The sequence below is a fragment of the Macaca nemestrina genome, chromosome X, assembly GCF_043159975.1.
Source record: "Macaca nemestrina isolate mMacNem1 chromosome X, mMacNem.hap1, whole genome shotgun sequence".
Lineage (NCBI taxonomy): Eukaryota > Metazoa > Chordata > Mammalia > Primates > Cercopithecidae > Macaca > Macaca nemestrina.
In genome coordinates, this window is record NC_092145.1 from 126,047,027 (window position 1) to 126,066,636 (window position 19,610).

The 19,610-nt window shown below is 36.8% G+C and overlaps 1 long non-coding RNA gene and 1 pseudogene across 1 annotated transcript in view; both read right to left on the reverse strand.

Moving 5' to 3' along the window:
- Positions 1–19,610, reverse strand: part of LOC105490345 (uncharacterized) — an 848,896-nt gene that overhangs the window by 162,355 nt on the left and 666,931 nt on the right. The gene's annotated exons all lie outside the window — the stretch shown is intronic.
- LOC139360774 (uncharacterized) lies at positions 1,488–7,919 on the reverse strand (annotated as a pseudogene).

Genomic DNA, 19,610 nt, shown 5'->3' on the forward strand with positions numbered 1-19,610 from the left:
TATAATTAATTTCAATTAGGGTGTAATGATATCTAATTGTAGTTTTGATTTGTATCTGATAATCAGTGATGTTGAGCACCTTTTCATATGCCTGTTTGCCATCTGTAGGTCTTCTATGGAGAAACATATTTTTTAAACTTTTGCCTATTTTTTATTGGATTATTAAATATTTTCTCACAGAGTTGGTGATCCTGTTTGCTCATTTTTGCTTTTTTTTGCCTGTGCTCCTGGGGTATTGCTAAAAAAACTTTGCCCAGACCAATGCCCTGGAGATTTTCCCCAAGATTTTATTGTAGTAGTCTCATAGTTTGAGATCTTATGTTTAAATATTTAATCATTTTGATTTGATTTTTGTATATGGTGAGAAATATGGGTCTAGTTTCATTCTTCTGCATAGGGATATCTAGTTTTATCAACATACCATTTACTGAAAAGACTTTTTCCTAGTATATGTTCCTGGCATCTTTGTCAAAAATAAGTTGATTTTAGGTGTGTGGATTTGTTTCTGGGTTCTCTATTCTGTTCCATTGGTCTATGTTTCTGTTTTTATGCCAGTACCATGCTGTTTCGTTTACTGTAGTTTCATAGTATAATTTGAAGTCAGGTAATGTAATGCCTCCAGTTTTATGCTTTGTACTCAGGGTATCTTTGGCTATTCTTGATCTTTGGGGGTTCCAGATAAATTTTAACATTGTTTTTAGTGTTTCTGTAGAAAATATCATTGGTATTCTGATAGGGATTGCATTGAATCTGCAGATCGCTTTGGGCAGTATGGACATTTTAAAAATATTGATTCTTCCAACTCATAAACATGGAATATTTCTTCATCTTTTGATGTCATGTCCCCTTCAATTTGTTCCATCAGTGTCTTATAGTTTTCATTATAAAGATATTTCACTTCTTTGGTGAATTCCTAAGTATTTAATTTTACTTGTGGCTATTGTAAATAAAATTACTTTTTAAATTTCTTTTCACATTGTTCACTGTTGTCATAAAGAAAGGCTATTGATTTTTTTATGTTGATTTTGTATGCTGCAACTTTACTGACCAAGTGGAAGGATGGGGTTTCTTTTGGAGCCATGAGCTGTGTAGCCTGGGTTTAGGTGAGGGGTGATGTCAGCACTCCCTTGGCTGCCCCATCTGGTGTCTCAGTATGTTGTGTGTTCCCCCAGGCCACCTTTTCTGGGTCTAATTCAGCCATAGGACTTGCCTAAGATTTGCAGTCCTTATGGCCTAGACTGCCTTTCAAGTTTACTTGGAGACACAGACTGTTGTAGCCCTTAGTGGTAAGGTTTGCAGGGACTCAAGTTCAAATCGCTCCAATGGACAATTCCGCTTTGGCTAGAATGGGTTTAAAACATGATTGTATATTTAGAAAACCCCATTGTCTCAGCCCAAAATCTCCTTAAGCTGATAAGCAACTTCAGCAAAGTCTCAGGATACAAAATTAATGTGCAAAAATCATGAGCATTCTTATACACCAATAACAGACAAACAGAGAGCCAAATCATGGGTGAACGCCCATTCACAATTGCTTCAAAGAGAATAAAATACCTAGGAATCCAACTTACAAGGGATGTGAAGGACCTCTTCAAGGAGAACTACAAACCACTGCTCAATGAAATAAAAGAGGACACAAACAAATGGAAGAACATTCCATGCTCATGGATAGGAAGAATCAATATTGTGAAAATGGCCATACTACCTAAGGTAATTTATAGATTCAATGCCATCCCCATTAAGCTACCAATGACTTTCTTCACAAAATTGGAAAAAACTGCTTTAAAGTTCATATGGAACCAAAAAAGACCCCACATTGCCAAAACAATCTTAAGCCAAAAGAACAAAGCTGGAGGCATCATGCTACTTGGCTTCAAACTATACTACAAGGCTACAGTAACCAAAACAGCATGGTACTGTTACCAAAACAGAGATATAGACCAATGGAACAGAAGAGAGCCCTCAGAAATAACACCACACATCTACAACCATCTGATCTTTGACAAACCTGACAAAAACAAGAAATGGGGAAAGGATTCCCTATTTAATAAATGGTGCTGGGAAAACTGGCTAGCTATAAGTAGAAAGTTGAAACTGGATCCCTTCCTTACACCTTATACAAAAATTAATTCAAGATGGATTAGAGACTTAAATGTTAGACCTAATACCATAAAAACCCTAGAAGAAAGCCTAGGCAATACCATTCAGGACATAGACATGGGCAAGGACTTCATGTCTAAAACACCAAAAGCAATGGTGACAAAAGTCAAAACTGACAAATGGGATCTAATTAAACTAAAGAGCTTCTGCACAGCAAAAGAAACCACCATCAGAGTGAACAGGCCACCTACAGAATGGGAGAAAATTTTTGCAATCTACTCATCTGACAAAGGGCTAATATCCAGAACCTACGAAGAACTCAAACAAATTTACAAGAAAAAAAAAACAAACAACCCCATCAAAAAGTGGGCAAAGGATATGAACAGACACTTCCCAAAAGAAGACATTTATGCAGCCAACAGACACATGAAAAAATGCTCATCATCACTAGCCATCAGAGAAATGCAAATCAAAACCACAATGAGATACCATCTCACACCAGTTAGAACGGCAATCATTAAAAAGTCAGGAAACAACAGGTCCTGGAGAGGATGTGGAGAAATAGGAACACATTTACACTGTTGGTGGGACTGTAAACTAGTTCAACCATTGTGGAAGACAGTGTGGTGATTCCTCAAGGGTCTAGAACTAGAAATACCATTTGACCCAGCCATCCCATTGCTAGGTATATACCCAAAAGATTATAAATCATGCTGCTATAAAGACACATGCACACGTATGTTTATTGCAGCACTATTCACAATAGCAAAGACCAACCCAAATGTCCATCAATGATAGACTGGATTAAGAAAATGTGGCACATATACACCATGGAATACTATGCAGCCATAAAAAAGGATGAGTTCGTGTCCTTTGTAGGCACATGGATGCAGCTGGAAACCATCATTCTCAGCAAACTATCGGAAGCACAGAAAAACAAACACTGCATGTTCTCACTCATAGGTGGGAATTGAACAATGAGAACATTTGGACACAGGATGGGGAACATCACACACAGGGGCCTATTGTGGGATCGGGAGAGGGGGGAGGGATAGCATTAGGAGATATACCTAATGTAAATGACGAGTTAATGGGTGCAGCACACCAACATGGTACAAGTATACATATGTGACAAACCTGCACGTTGTGCACATGTACCCTAGAACATAAAGTATAACAAAAAAATTAAAAAAAAGAAAACAGAAAAAACTTTAAAAAATAAAAATACATATACAATAAATGCTCTCTTCATGAGTGAGTATCAGCTGAGTTTTGTCCGGGTTTCCTTTCTGTTCTAAAAGGACAGCATTGGGTTCAATGCCTCACAATTGTTGTGTTATGCCTCCCACAGCACCCAGAGATGCTTTTAGTGCCACACAGCTGCTATCGGGGTTTGGGAAGGAGAGGCATCCATGATTCAGGGCTGTTTTTCTATCTCTTCAGTGCTTCTTTCAGTATATGAAGTTAGAATCAGGTGCTATGAGGGCTCTCTTGATTTTTGGTTCTAATGAAGGTGTTGTTTCTGTGTAGATAGTTGCTAACTTCATGTCCTTGCTGGGTGATCAATCAATGAAGTTTTCTATTCTGCCACTTTGCTGTGCCTCTTCCCTTTTGCCTGTTTTTATTAACCTATTTGCAAGCTATTGACATAGAGTCTACAGTCTACTTCCCTAAAATTATTTCACTGTCCACTTCTCCAATGGCATGTGCAATTTATTATGCAAAACACCACAAGAAAAATAAAACAATAAAGACCCAGTTTCATTCTCTAAGACTTGTAATCACACGTGGGAGAGCTATGCTATGGAAAGAGCACATTACCTTAGCCTCGATTTTCATTCTGTCACTAATTACTAATATGATCTCTGGACATGGTGGTTATCTTCAGGCAGAGATTACAGTTACCTCACTTATATAATAAGGGGAATAGATGGGACTAGTGTTTCTCAAATTCGAATGGTTATAAACTTATCTGTACATATGTCCAGACTCTTCCTCCGATTAAGTAGAATTGAGGCAGCATCCAGGAATCTATATTCAGGTCTTGTGTAGATGGAGGCTGGGATTCAAGTTATGCTTTCATAAGCGAATGGATGCCGAGGATTTCCAGCAACTACTAGAAGCTAAGATAGGTTCATGGGACAATTTCTCCCATTAAGCACCCTCCTAGATGATTATTTTCATCAAGCAAGTTAGGGATACTTGGAGACATACTACTCAATTTGTTCTATAAAGAATGTTCTGTGGTTTTATGATTTCAAAAATACCTAAAATTCAGTGTGAAGGGGTGGCCTGCCCCTCCACACCTGTAGGTGTATCTCGTCAGGTGGGACGAGAGACTGAGAAAAGAAATAAGACACAGAGACAAAGTATAGAGAAACAACAGTGGGCCCAGGAGACCGGCACTCAGCATACCAAGGACCTCCACCAGCACCGGTCTCTGAGTTCCCTCAGTTTTTATTGATCATTATTTTCATTATCTCAGCAAGAGGAATGTGGTAGGAGAGCAGGGTGATAATAGGGAGAAGTTCAGCAAGAAAAGATGTGAGCAAAAGAATCTATGTCATAATTAAGTTCAAGGGGAGGTACTATGCCTGGATGTGCACCTAGGCCAGATTTATGTTTCTCTCCACCCAAACATGTCAGTGGAGTAAAGAATAACAAAGCAGCATTGCTGCCAACATGTCTAGCCTCCCGCCATAGGGCAGTTTTTCTCCTATCTCAGAACTGAACAAATGTAAAATCGGGTTTTATACGGAGACATTCAGTTCCTAGGGACAGGCAGGAGACAGTGGCCTTCCTCTGTCTCAACTGCAAGAGGCTTTCCTCTTTTACTAATCCACCTCAGCACAGACCCTTTACGGGTGTCAGGCTAGGGGACAATCAGGTCTTTCTCATCCCACGAGGCTGTATTTCAACTATCACATGGAGAGAAACCTTGGACAATACCCGGCTTTCCAAGGCAGAGGTCCCTGTGGCTTTTCAGAGTGCATTGTGCCCCTGGTTTATTGAGACTAGAGAATGGCGATGACTTTTATCAAGCATACTGCTTGTAAACATTTTGTTAACAAGGCATGTACTGCACAGCCCTAGATCCCTTAAACCTTGATTCCATACAACATATGTTTCTGTAAACACAAGGTTGGGGCAAAGTAGCTGGGGCAAAGTGGCTGGGGCAAAGTTACAAATTAACAGCATCTCAGCAAAGCAATTTTTCTTTTTTTTTTTTCATACTTTGAAATGCTTTATTTTCTTATTGATAGCAGCATTTACATTTTACTTAGAATGAATATTATTCCACTCAAACTATAACTCCCACTACAGAATCAGATTCTTTTTTCCCTATATACTAGACCAAATAAACATGTTTATACTAGACTGCCAGACAATACATAGACTCAGACAATAAAATGCCAGCACTCCTGATTAGCCAGTAGCTCCTTGTTGGTACAGAGCATGACATAGAAACATTTTCTAGCATATAAGCCTCAGTTTCTCCACCTGAGAAATGAGATGGATTCTGAATTTAAACTTACTATTGACAATTCAAACTGACTACTCAAAATAAATTTATTACAATTTATTCCCTGAACATAAGAACCCTGTATTATACGTCTGTTTGTATGTATGCATGTGAGAGAGACAGGGCCTTGCTCTATCACCCAGGCACAAGCAATCCTCCTACCTCAGAGACCTCCTGAGTAACTGGGACCACCGTCATGCGCCACCATACCCAACTGTCTTTATATTTTTTGTAGAGATGGAGTGTCGCTATGTTGCCCAGTTTGGGCTCAAACTCCTGACCTCGTTCTGCCCATCTTGGCCTCCCGAAGTGTTGGGATTACAGGTGTGAGCCACCAGGCTTGGCCTATTATATTTCTTTGTATCCTTATGATCCCTAGTATGGAGAAGATGTTCAGTTATTATAATTCAGTTGAATGAATTTGAATATTTAAAACAATTGGGAGATTTAAATTAGCATATTAAATTAGAATAGCAAAGCAATTTTTCAAGGCACAGGTCAAAATGGAATTTCTTATGTCTTCCCTTTCTACATAGACACAGTAACAGTCTGATCTTCTTTTTTTTCCCTACAAATGAGATGTCTAGTACTTTTTGAATAACATGCTAAAATTATTGGGGTTTATTAAAGAAGGGACTAATTTATCTTAGATGATCAAGGAAGTGTGTAAAATTTAAAAGATACAGGACTTTGGTACATAGAAAATGAAGAGATTATAGCAAGTGAAGGTATGGAATGAGTAAGATAAAGAATAATATGAGTAAATGCAAAGTAAGTTTGGCAATACACACTCTGTTTCTTAAGTGCACATGGATTATTTAATGGAATAGTGCAAGGTAAAGATGAAAAGACAGATTAATTGACACCGAGAGGAAACTTGAATTGTGGCTAAGATGTCTGGACTTCATGTGTATACAAATGCAATCCAATAAAAGGTTTTGAGTACAAATATTTAAGATAAATCTTTATATTAGATGAGGAACACATTGGTAGTAAAAAAAAAAATAAAGATAGAACAGAGATACCACTAATAAGATTTTTGATGGTTAAGGTATGAAATAGGTCATTAGCATGTATACTGGCAAAAGACTGGCACATAATCTCAAGACATATCTTTTTTGTCTTCCTGACTCTTTGAACTATCAGAAAACAGCTTTAGAAACTGCAGCAGAATAAAGTCAATAGTGTCTATGGCTTAAGAGCAGTAAATCATTTAACAGGTAGTTTTTATCCCCACTCTCAAATTAGCTTTCTGACTAGGAATTCTTCCTCATTTGTCTGCTTATCCCCAAATATCTTGGCCTATTACATCTTTCAGGAAGTGCTTTGATGTGCAGACCACAATCACTGCCAGACCTTCCCATGACTTTTGGCTCTCATATCAGTCCTGAAAGGTCTCTGGCAGGCATGAATAGGACCATTTATGGACTGTCATTAAGTAATACCAGTCATGAGTCACCTTGAACCTGGCTATCCCAAAGAATCAGCAGTGACAGAAGAGGACATACTGGGAGGAATGCCAAATGAATTTATTGTACAATCATTCTAAAATACTCTTCATTAAGGGTGATATTTACTTCTTCTGCCTATTGCAGGTTTCAGGATTTTGTAAAATATGAGGGAACCACTCACTAATTTTGCTACTGAGTTGATTAGGTATTTTTGAAGTAAAATTATTCTTGGCATCTGTATTAATTTCCCAGTGCTACCATAAGAAATTACTAGAAACTTCGTGGCTTTGAACAACAATATATTCACTTACAGTTTAGAAGACCAGATGTCTAAAATCAAGGTGTTGGCAAGTTTGGTTTTGTCTAGAGGCTCGGAGAAACTGTCCCATGCACCCATCCTAGCTTCTAGTAGTTGCTGGAAATCCTTGGCATCCCTTAGCTTGTGATAGTATAACTTGAATCCCAGCTGCCATCTTCACAAGACCTTCTTCCTGTGTCTCTGTCTCCTCTGTGTTTGCATGCCTTTCTATGCCCAAATCTCCTTTTTTTCTCTCTCTCTTATAAGGCACCAGTTATCAGATTTAGGGCTCATCCTAAATCCTGGATGATTTTAACCTCAAGATCTTTAACTAATTACATCTGCAAAGACCCTATTTCCAAATGAGATCACATTCCAACGCACTGTGTTGACATGGATTTTGGGGAGACACTCTTCAGCCCACCACAGTGTCTGTCTCTATCTGTTATTTTCAAAACTTTTTTCTTGATAATTTCAAAGAATTTCAAGATGCAAAATTTGCAAATATAAAGTTGATACTTGTCCTGGAAACCCTAAATGATGGGACTTGTCCTGACTTCCCATCATTGTTTCTGAAGTACCACTATAAAACTTAAGGACAACATAGAGAGAAATTTGAAAGTCAATGAATTGTAATAATGCCTAGAAGTACTGTTTACTCAAAAATTACTGAACCTACATTTGAAAATTAAAATTGCAATAAGGAACTATCTAGAGTTCCAATACTAATTTAATATTAGTAGAGCATACGTTTTTACTACTAGACATTTGAAAAATCCAAGTGACACAGAGTAAGAATCAGTATATTTGCAAATAACACTTTTAGGGACCCTTTTTGTACAATGTATTGGGACTCTCTTTGCTTGTAGTTAATATATTAGTAAAGGTGTTGAAGGTGAAAAGAATTGCATTTTTTCTGACTATTATTAGGACTCTGAAATTCATGCCTCAAAAGTTTGGTACTTTGGCATGCTAAACTCTTTGAACTAAAATGAAAAGGCCTTAGAAACTGCAGCCAAATCACAGACATTCTGATCTCTCCTGTTCCTTCCCCTAGACAAATGCAAGGAGGGGCTTTTTCGGGAGTTTCCTTGTCTCACGACGGAAATTTCTTTATTTTTTATCTTTTTTTAAAATTTGGTTTTATTTCAATAGTTTTTGCGGTACAGGTAGTTTTTTGGTTTCATGGATAAGTTCTTTAGTGGTGATTTCTGAGATTCTGGTGCACCTGTCACCTGAGCTTTTTTTTCTTTTTGAGATGGAGTCTCGCTCTGTAGCCCACGTTGGAGTGCAGTGGTGTGATCTCGGTTCACTGCAAGCTCTGCCTCCTGGGTTCACACCATTCTCCTGCCTCAGCCTCCCGAGTAGCTGGGACTACAGGAGCCTGCCACCATGCCAGGCAAATTTTTTTATTTTTAGTATAGATGAGGTTTCACCATGTTAGCTAGGATGGTCTCAATCTCCTGACCTCATGATCCACCTGCCTTCGCCTCCCAAAGTGCTGGGATTACAGGCGTGAGCCACCGTGTCTGGCCCACCTGAGTATTTTACGCTGTACCCAGTGTGTAGTCTTTTGTTCCTCACCTCCCTTCCACACTTCCCCCGATTCCCTAAAGTCCATTATATCATCCTTATGCCTTTGCACTCTCATAGCTTAGCTTTCACTTATAAGTGAGAGCATACAATATTTGGTTGTCGATTCCTAAGTTACTTCACTTAGAATAATGGCCTCCAGCTCCAACCAAGTTGTTGCAAAGGCAATTATTTTGTGTCTTTTTATGGCTGAGAAGTATTCCATAATGTATATATACTACATTTTATTTATCCACTCGTTGGTTGATGAGCATGCAGATTGGTTTCGTAATTTTGCAACTGCGAATTGTGTTGCTATAAACAGGTGTATGTTCGTGTCTTTTTTCATATAATGACTTCTTTTCCTTTGGGTAGATACCCAGTAGCGGGACTGCTGGATCAAATAGTAGTTCTGCTTTTAGTTCTTTAAGGAATTTCCATACTGTTTTCCATAGTGGTTTTGCTAGTTTACAGTCTCACCAGCAGTGTAAAAGTGTTCCTTTCTCCCCACATCCAGTCCAAAATCTATTATTTTTTGACGATTTAATTATGGCCATTCTTGCAAGAGTAAGGTGGTATCTCATTGTGGTTTTAATTTGCATTTACCTGATAATTAGTGATGTTGAGGATTTTTTCATATGTTTGTTGGCTGTTTATATCTTCTTTCGAGAATTGTGTATTCATGTACTTTGCCCACTTTTTGATGGGATTATTTGTTTTTTTCTTGCTGATTTATCTGAGTTCCTTGTAGAGGCTGGCTATTAGTCCTTTGTAGGATGCATAGTTTGTGAATATTTTCTCCTACTCTGTAGGTTCTGTTTACTCTGCTGATGATTTCTTTTGCTCTGCAGAAGCTTTTTAGTTTAATTAGATCCCATTTATTCATTTTTGTTTTTGTTACATTTGCTTTGGGTTTTTAGCCATGAATTCCTTGCCTAAGCCAATGTCTAGAAGAGTTTTTCCAATGTTATCTTCTATAATTATTATGGTTTCAGGACTTGGATTTGAGTCTTTGATCCATCTTGAGTTGGTTTTTGTTTAAGGTTAGAGATAAGGATGTAGTTTCATTCTCTATATTTGGCTTTCCAGTTTTTCCAGCACCATTTATTGAAAAGGGTGTCCTTCACTCACCTTATGTTTTTGTATGCTTTGTCAAAGGTAAGTTGGATATAAGTGTTTGGCTTTATTTCTGAGTTCTCTATTATGTTCCATTGGTCTGTGTGCCTGTTTTTATATCAGTACCATGCTGTTTTGGTAACTACAGCTTTGTAGTATAATTTGAAGTTGGATAATGTGATGCTTCCTCATTTTTCTTTTTGCTTAATATTGCTTTGGCTATGAAGCATCTTTTTTTTTTTTTTTTTTCTAGTTCTGTGAAGAATGATGATGGCATTTTGATGAGAATTGTATTGAATGTATAGATTGCTTTGAGCAGTATGGTCAGTTTAAGAATATTGATTCTACCCATTCATGAGCATGGGATGTGTTTTCATTTGCTCGTGTCATCTATGATTTCTTTCGGCAGTGTTTTGTAGTTTTCCTTGTAGAGATCTTTCACATCCTTGGTTAAGTTTCTTACTAAGGAATTTTTTTTTTTTTTTTTTTTTGAGACAGAGTCTGGCTCTGTCGCCCAGGCTGGAGTGCAGTGGCCGGATCTCAGCTCACTGCAAGCTCCGCCTCCTGAGCTTACACCATTCTCCTACCTCAGCCTCCGGAGTAGCTAGGACTACAGGCGCCCACCACGTCGCCTGGCTAGTTTTTTGTATTTTTTTTTTTAGTAGAGACGGGGTTTCAACGTGTTAGCCAGGATGGTCTCAATCTCCTGACCTCGTGATCCACCCATCTCGGCCTCCCAAAGTGCTGGGATTACAGGCTTGAGCCACCGCGCCCGGCCTTACTAAGTATTTTATTTTATTTTTTACAGCTGTTGTAAAAGGGATTGAGTTCTTGATTTGATTTTCAGCTTAGTTCTTGTTAGTGTATAGCAGTGCTACTGATTTGTGTACATTTATTTTGAATCCTGAAACTTTACTGAATTAATTTATCATGTCTAGGAGCTTTTTGGATGATTCTTTAGGGTTGTCCAGCTATAGAATCCTACCATCAGTGAACAGGGACAGTTTGACTTCCTCTTTTTAAATTTAGATGCCTTTTATTTCTTTCTCTTGTCTGGTCACATTGACTAGGGCTTCCAGTACTCTGTTGAATTGAAGTGGTAAAAGTGGGCATCCTTGCCTTGTTCCATTTCTCAGGGTAAATACTTTCAAATTTTCCCCATTCAGTATAATGTTGGATATGGGCTTGTCATAGGTAGATTTTATTACTTTGAGGTGTGTCCCTTCTATGCCAATTTTGTTGAGGGTTCTTATAATAAGGGGTGCTGGATTTTATCCAATGCTTTTTCTGCATTTATTGAAATGATCATATGATTTTTTAAAAATTCTGTTTATGTGATAGATCACATTTACTGACTTGTATATGGTTATACTATCCCTGCATTCCTGGTATGAAACCCACTTGATCATGATGTATTATCTTTTTGATATGCTGTTGGATTCAGTTAGCTAGTATTTTTTTAGGGTTTTTGCATCTATATTTATCAGTGATATTGGCCTGTAGTTTTTATTGTTGTTGTTATGTCCTTTCCTGGTTTTGGTATTAGGGTGATATTAGCCTCATAGAATGTTTTAGGGAAGATTCCCTCTTTCTCTATCTTTTGGAATAGTTTCAGTAGGATCGGTGCCAACTGTTCTTTGAATGTCTGATAGAATTCACCTGCGAATCCATCTGGTCCTGGCCTTTTTGTTGTTGTTGGCATTTTTAAGATGACTGATTCAATCTTGCTGCTTGTTATTGGTCTGGTCAGGGTTTCTATTTCTTCCTCATTTAATCTAGGAGGGTTGTATGTTTTCAGGAATTTATGGATCTCCTCTAGATTTTCTGTTTTGTGCTCATGAAGTTGTTTATAGTAGCCTTGAATTATCTTTTCTATTTTGGTGGCATCAGTTATAATATGTCCAGTTTTGTTTCTAATTGAGCTTATTTGGATCTTCTGTCTTCATTACTTGGTTAATCTCACTAACAGTCTATCAGTTTTGTTTGTCTTTTCAAATTACCAGCTCTTTGTTTCATTTGTCTTTTGTATTTTTTGAGAAAACTTTATTATTTATTATTATAAATGTGAATTAAAGAAGTGAGAGACTTTATACAGTAGCATCAGATATTAAAATCTATGTCCTCACATTAGAAGTTATAAAGATGCCTTAGGCAAGTTTTAGTTAGACATAGTTGTTATTTCTTTTGTAATCCAACATATGTCCTGCTGCCTCTAATTTGCTTCCATGTATTATGCAGTGATCTTGCATCAGCATTGTCTATGATGGGATGGCAACTTTTTTTAAGGAAGTTAATAAAATACAATATTCGGTGTTTTTCATTATTTTTTAATTGTTTATAGTGCAAGCATAAGACCTAGAAATACTTCCTAGGCTGTATTTCTCCAGTGACTTCAGTTCACTTCAGCTCACCAGGCTTGCTCTGATTGATAGTCTTCTGTTTAGTTCCTTTGTTAATCATCAGTTTTTCTTTTCTGAACCCATGCATGAGGTCTTGTAAAACTATTTATAGAAAACAAAAATTCTATATTTAAATCTAAACTGAAAATGTATGCCACTCTTTTTTGAGCAGCAGTATGGTTGCTATGTAGCACTATTAAATATCCTAACTGATAGCAGTAGTAAAATTAGGTCAAGGGTTTTGAATGTAGCCATTTTATTCCAAAATTCACATATGTTATCACAGAAATAACACTGCAAAGACCCAACTCTTAGCTATGTTCCTATTACCACCAAGCCAATTCTTCTTCTTCTTTTTTTTTTTTTTTTTTTTTTGAGAGAGAGGGTATCAGGCCATCATTCAGGCTGGAGTGCAGTGGTGTGATCATGGCTCACTGCAGCCTCCACCACCTAGACTCAACTGATCCTCCCACCTCAGCCTCCCAAGTAGGTGGGACTACAGGCATGAGCTACCAAACCTGGCTAATTTTTATATTTTTTGTAGAGATGGGGTTTCGCCATGTTGCCTAGGCTGGTCTCAAACTCCTGGCTTCAAGAAATCCTCCTGTCTCAACCTCCCAAAGTCCTGGTAATACAGGCATGATCCGCTTTGCCCAGCCCAAGTCATTTCTATTTTTATATGTGGGATATAGGACCCATACATCTTTAACCTTCTGGGTGGTACTGACCTTCGAGTATCATAGCTAATATTATACTCAGGTATACTTCCCTCAAATTGTCTCCCCATCTTACCAGCGCCTTCTCAAAAGTTAAATGTTGTATGGTTTCTGGATACATTTTAACTCAGTTGGATGCAGTAACTTAAGCATGAAACACCGAGTATGTACCCTGAGCACCATCCAGTGGCCAAAGCTTATACTGGAAATAATTTGTCTGTGTTCTTTGGGGATTGGCTGTCACGAAAGCTGGAGGAAGAAAAATGCGATCTGCTGAAGTAAAACCAATATGAATTTGGGATTAAAATACCTGAAACAATCACAGAATACCTGAAGACAAGTTCTCAAAGTCTTCATTTCAAAGTTCCATCAGTGACACTGAACTTAAGCAGAGAAAGAAGGGCAAATGCAGAACATAAAATCAGAAAGAAAGGGGAGAAAAGGTAAAATGCATATGGAGGAGGGCTTAAGTGAGGCGAAGGAGGAACAAGAAGAAAAGAAGAGGAAGTGAAACAAATTAAGGACAAATATAATGAAACCACTTTCATGAGTGGCAGTATAAATGTATGAAGAGGGGAAACATAATTACACGTCTTAGTAACTGTCAGGTTTCAATTACTGTGTACGTTAACCTTAATTTAAGTTTCACAGATACCGAATGGGGTATGTATCATCATCCTACTTAAAAGACAAAAAAAAGAGGGCAGGGGGAACACATAAGCCTTAGGGAAATGCTTTAAGACACCTAACTCACTTTGACCTGATTGTAACATTTAATCTTTCTTTAACCTGTACCGGAAAATCACTAAAAGAAACCTTTCAACTGTACTAAAACAGCAGTTCTTAAACTCAACTGCACATTGGAATTACCAGGGAAGTTTTAAAAATAGTAATGCCTGGGTATCACTGAAAGAGGTTTTTATTTAATTGGTCTGGGGGCTATGGACTGATAAACCGGATTTTTACTTCTCACTGGGTGATTCTCATGCATACTAAAATCTGAGGATGACTCTACTTAAATACTTGACTTCCTCGTCCACCTCTTGCTAGATATATAATTCAGCAGGTTCCTAAAAACTTTTAACAATTTCATTAACATTAGCTCTTTTAATTTGAAATTTCCGGTGCAACTAATTGAATAACTTTATGAAAGAGATTCTCTTGCAGATCATCCATGTCAGAAAGTTTGTAATTGTTTTCATGGTTCTCTTTGCACCAAAATGCATTTCTATTTTTTCTATTTAACTTTATTTTTAAATTGACAAGTAAAATTGTATGCATTTATGGTGTACAACACGATGCTTTGAAATATGCATACTTTTGAGAAGAATTAACAGGAATTAATGTGGTTGGTGAGTCTCTCTCCTTTTCTCATATATGGAGGCCACTCCTTCAATACTATTTTTTATTTGGTAAAGTGAACTGTATCTTTATCATTACAAGAAACAGCAGATACCATCTATGTTTGTTTTAGGACTGTTTTCTGTCCAGTAACATGGAATATACCCATGGCTGGCACGTTGACAGCAGTTTGCACTTGTTCAAGTATGTAAGCCCTTTGCATTCCCTCGGGCAGCTTATCTATCAGAAGTACTATTGACCTTTTCTGTCAAAATGTAAGGTGAAAAAAAGCTTCTTGAACCGTTCTCTACACACAACTATTTTGTATCAAATTTGTTTTGTCCTGGAAGGGCTTACTAATTGATATAAAAATAGAGTGAGATTATTTAGAAATCATGGCCTACTTTCAGAGTGTCAGTGCACTGGTGGGCTATTTAATATCAACCATGTGTGTGTTTCTCAAGAACCAAATTTGGTCAAGCTGTTTGTTTAACACACATCTGTACCTATTTATCTTTGGTTTTTTTGGTCTTTTAAAGAACTTGATTCATCTCCTTGGCTTCAGCTATTTGTTTTCCATATATGTAGGATTTAAAGCGCTCTGCAAGACTTCCCGTTAGGATTACCACTCATTCTCTGCTCTACTACATTAAATCTCATGGAAAGCATTGCATACCACCAAACAATTGCACAGAAGAAGAAAAATACAGTTGACTATTCATATCCTCAGTCTCAATATCCATGAATCCAACCAATCACAGATGAAAAATATTCCAGAAACACAACAAAATAACTACAACAATAAAAATAACACAACTTTTAAAATCATACAGTATAAGAACTACTTATGTAGCACTTGTATTAGGTATTATAAGTAATCTAGAGATTGTTTAAAGCACATAGGAGGATGTGTGTAAGTTATATGCAAATGCTATACCATTTCATGTAAGGGACTTGAATATCCATGAATTTTGGTATCTGTGGGGGTTCGTGGAACAAATTCCCTATGGGTACTGTGGGAAGACTGTACACTTCAAAACTTCAAGTTGTAGGATCCCAGAGTTTCTGTACAGCTGTGAAATAGCACATGAGCAGATGTGTTCCTACAATTATCTCATCAATTGCAACAATAAAAAGATTATAAAGTAGCATTTAGGATATATTACACTTTTAATAGTGTCTTCTAAAAAGTTTTGGTAATGCTATGGTCAGGCAAGAAATAAAAATAAATCCTTTTGTAAAATCAAAACTGAAACTTCCAAATCCCATTTTTAATAATCATTATTTCAAAAGTGTTTGTTCTTTTTAAATATACAATCAAACATTGATTTTATATATATACATATTAGAAATCTTTGTATTTCTTTTACTCCTATTAACTACAAATTGAATACTATGCAAAGTTGTGTTCGTGTGTGTGTCTTTGTATCATCATATCTATTGTGGGAAAATATACATACACATATGCACACACATATTATAAGGCCAGCAAGAGTTATAAATGACTATATGTGTACATGTGAAGCATCATCCTATCATTATATTATCTTTAAAGTGTCCAATAGCTGATATTTATGAGAATGCTCTAGGGAACAAAATATACTTCACTTTCCCTAAGTGGAAGAATAGTTTTTGTTCCATTAGATGGGGGATCATTTTCTGGCACTTACTAACGGCATTATGTTGAACTGTTACTTTATTCCTTCATTCATTACATATGCACTGCTCACTTTCAACACTACTCTTTCATTTATTTATGCATTTCATCCTTCAATAAGGCATCTGTAATTAATGTCCACTGTTAGATATATTGAAACATATATTTTTGCGGGATAATTTGGAAAGCAACATTGCTTTGGTAGAATGGGAGAGACACTCAAAGGACTTAAAAGAAAAAACAAATCTCAGGAAGAAGTTGAAAATGTGAAAACAAATGACTTTTATTTAATACAATAATAAATAACAAGGATTAAAAAAAAGTAAAGACTGCTAGTCTTCACATTTCATTTGCATGGTAGCTCATTAGGCCACAATACTCTAGTAGGAGTTCTTGAAATTGGTTTTAAATCTAACTCTGCTACTACAATGCACTGTGACATTGGAAAAGTCATTAAACATCTCATGGCCTTGTTTCCCCTGTAGGCACAATGGGTTTACGTTATATAAGTGATGTTCAAACTGAAGAAGTAGTATCCTTTAACTGTCAAACACACAGACCCTGGAGGCAGAGGGCCAAAATTTGAATCTCATGCCTGACATTTGCTAGTTGTGCGACATTCTCATAAATAAAAAGGGAAATTAATATACTTTCTTTATATATTTATTGAAAAGACTGACTATGTTAAGATATGTTTGGTTCTTGGAGTATTGCCTAGTACCTGATAATTGCTGCATTAGCTACTATTATTGACATAACATCAAACTGTACTCAGCTGAAGAAAATGGCTGCTTAGCTCTTCCCCAGAGGCTCTGTTGGGTGAGTAGGGGAGAAAAAATAGGGTTATTAAAAAATGTTTATTCTCTTTTTACCTCTTTTTTCCCTGTCTTGGTTATCTTTGCTCTGTCCTTTCCGTCTTTCTCCTCTGTAACTACTCCGGTTCCAAGGGATTCTATCCATCTTCCTCCTCTATTACCATGGAACATACTTTTACAGGAAATACTTTGTACCTCTTTGACTTCAAGTAGCATCTTAATTCTAATTTTAGAAGCATACTTGATATTTTATTACAGGTATATTGACATTGCCACTAAAAATTGACTGTGGAATCTCAGCTCTCGGGCATCCCATCTGAATTATCATCTCTCTCTTTACTGTGACAAACTATTTATACTGCATTTCTTATAATAGTGGAATCTCCCATGATCCATACAGTCACCTAAATTATATATTTAGGACTGTATTTAAATTTTCCAAGCAATCACCAAATTTGCTCGACCCTGCTTCTTTATTATTTCTTGAATCTGTATCCATACAATACATATCCAACTACCACAACTGTATTTCAGGACTTTATATATGTTTCACCTAATTAATGCCACCACTCCATAAGTGGGACAATTAACTTCACTACAATCTATTTTTCACACCTTTGCTAGTATGATAATTCTAAAAATCAAATCATTTTGTTCCTCTTACTAAAATCACATGGAGTGTGAGTGTGCAGATCTAGTTCAGCTCTTAGGCATGATAGACAAGGCCACTTATTACCTCTGTGGCCCCATCTCTTTATCTTTTGCTGAAGTACTCAGACCTCTACATCTTCTACCCCAGACCATGATGATTAAGCCAAAATGTTTTGCTTACTGATCCCTGAATTTTCGAAGCTCTTTTATACATCTCTATTGTGGCATGCATTCTTTACTTGGCTTCGAATAAAATTCATGCCCTCATTCCATTGGTGAGTTGCTACTAGTCCTATGAGATATAATTCAGATACCATGTAAATTTAAGGAGATTTGACCTTTTATTGTAAGGATTGGTTTTCCTACATCATTCCATTACACCATGTGTCTGAATCTCTCTCAGAGCATCTGCCACACAGAGGGTCATTATGTATTTATTCTTTTGCCTTCTTTAAAATTCAACCCATTTCTTAATGATAAGCACTGCACTTCTTAACTGTGACCCTAGCACCTAGCACCAGGTCAGGCAAATTCTCAGTTAGGATATATGTGTTGAATGCAGAAAATGGTAGTTTGGAAAAGATTTGGCAGATAATTTAATTTAAATGGCAAGAAACACTATGCAAAAATGTTAACTAAGTGAGATAGGTGCAGACAGAAGTAGATCAAATCAGGAATGCTAAGTAATCATATGAAATTGAGTCTTCTTTAGAGGGTAAAGGGTAATGAAAAATAAGTATGGATGCTGATATCAGCCAACCATTCTGAAACAGAACCAAACTTTCTATGGCAGAATTTTTGTTCATTTGATATATGGAAGAAAATATTTGGAAACTGTGAACCTGACAAAGGCCTAATATGAGAATCTATAGAGAACTTAAACAAATGAAGCAAAACCAAACAACCCCATTAAAAATGGGCAAAGTACATGAACAGACACATCTCAAAAGAAGACGTACATGCAGCCACCAAGCGTATGAAAAAAATGCTCAATATCTCTAATCATTAGGGAAATGCAAATCAAAACCACAATGAGATATCATCTCACACCAGTCAGAATGGCTATTAATGAAAAGTCAAAAACATAACAGATGCTGGCAAGGTTATGAAGAAAAGAGATTGCTTGTACACTGCTGGTGGGAATGTAAATTAATTCAGCCACTGTGGAAAGTAGTTTGGAGATTTCTGAAAGAACTTAAAATAGAATTACTATTTGAACCACCAACCCCATTACTGGGTATATACACAAAGGAAAATAAATCATGCTACCACGAAGACACAGGCATGCGTATGTTCATCACAGTGCTATTCACAATAGCAAAGACATGGAATCAACCAAGATGTCCATCAACAGTGGACTGGATAAAGAAGACATGGTACATATGTATGATGGAATAGTACATAACAATAAAGAAGAATGAAATCATGCCCTTTGCAGTAACATGGATGGAGCTGGAGCTCCATCCTAAGCAAACCAACACAGGAAAAGAAATCCAAATATTGCATATTCTCACTTGTAAGTGGGAGTTAAACATTGAGTACACATTGACACAAAGAAGGGAACAATAGACACTGAGGTCTACTTGAGACTGCAAAGTGGGAGGAAGGTGAAGATTGAAAAACTAACTATTGGGTATTACCTGGGTGACAAAATTATCTGTACACCAAACCCCCATGTCAAGCAATTTACCCATGTAACAAAAGTACACATGTACCCCTTCAACCTAATATTAAAGTTGCAAAGAAAAAAAATTATCTGCAGACAGTTGAACAGTATAAATGTTTTCTTGTGTAGACATAATTTATCAGTATGATGACAGCACTAGTAGTAAATAAATATGAGATCACATACTCATTGTGCTAATTCCAAAGCACTTGTGAATTTCTTGGAATCACAATAGAGATTTGCTGTTATAGAGAAATCATATAAATTATGTCCTGGTTCTTGTGCATAATAATCTTCTCACAAGG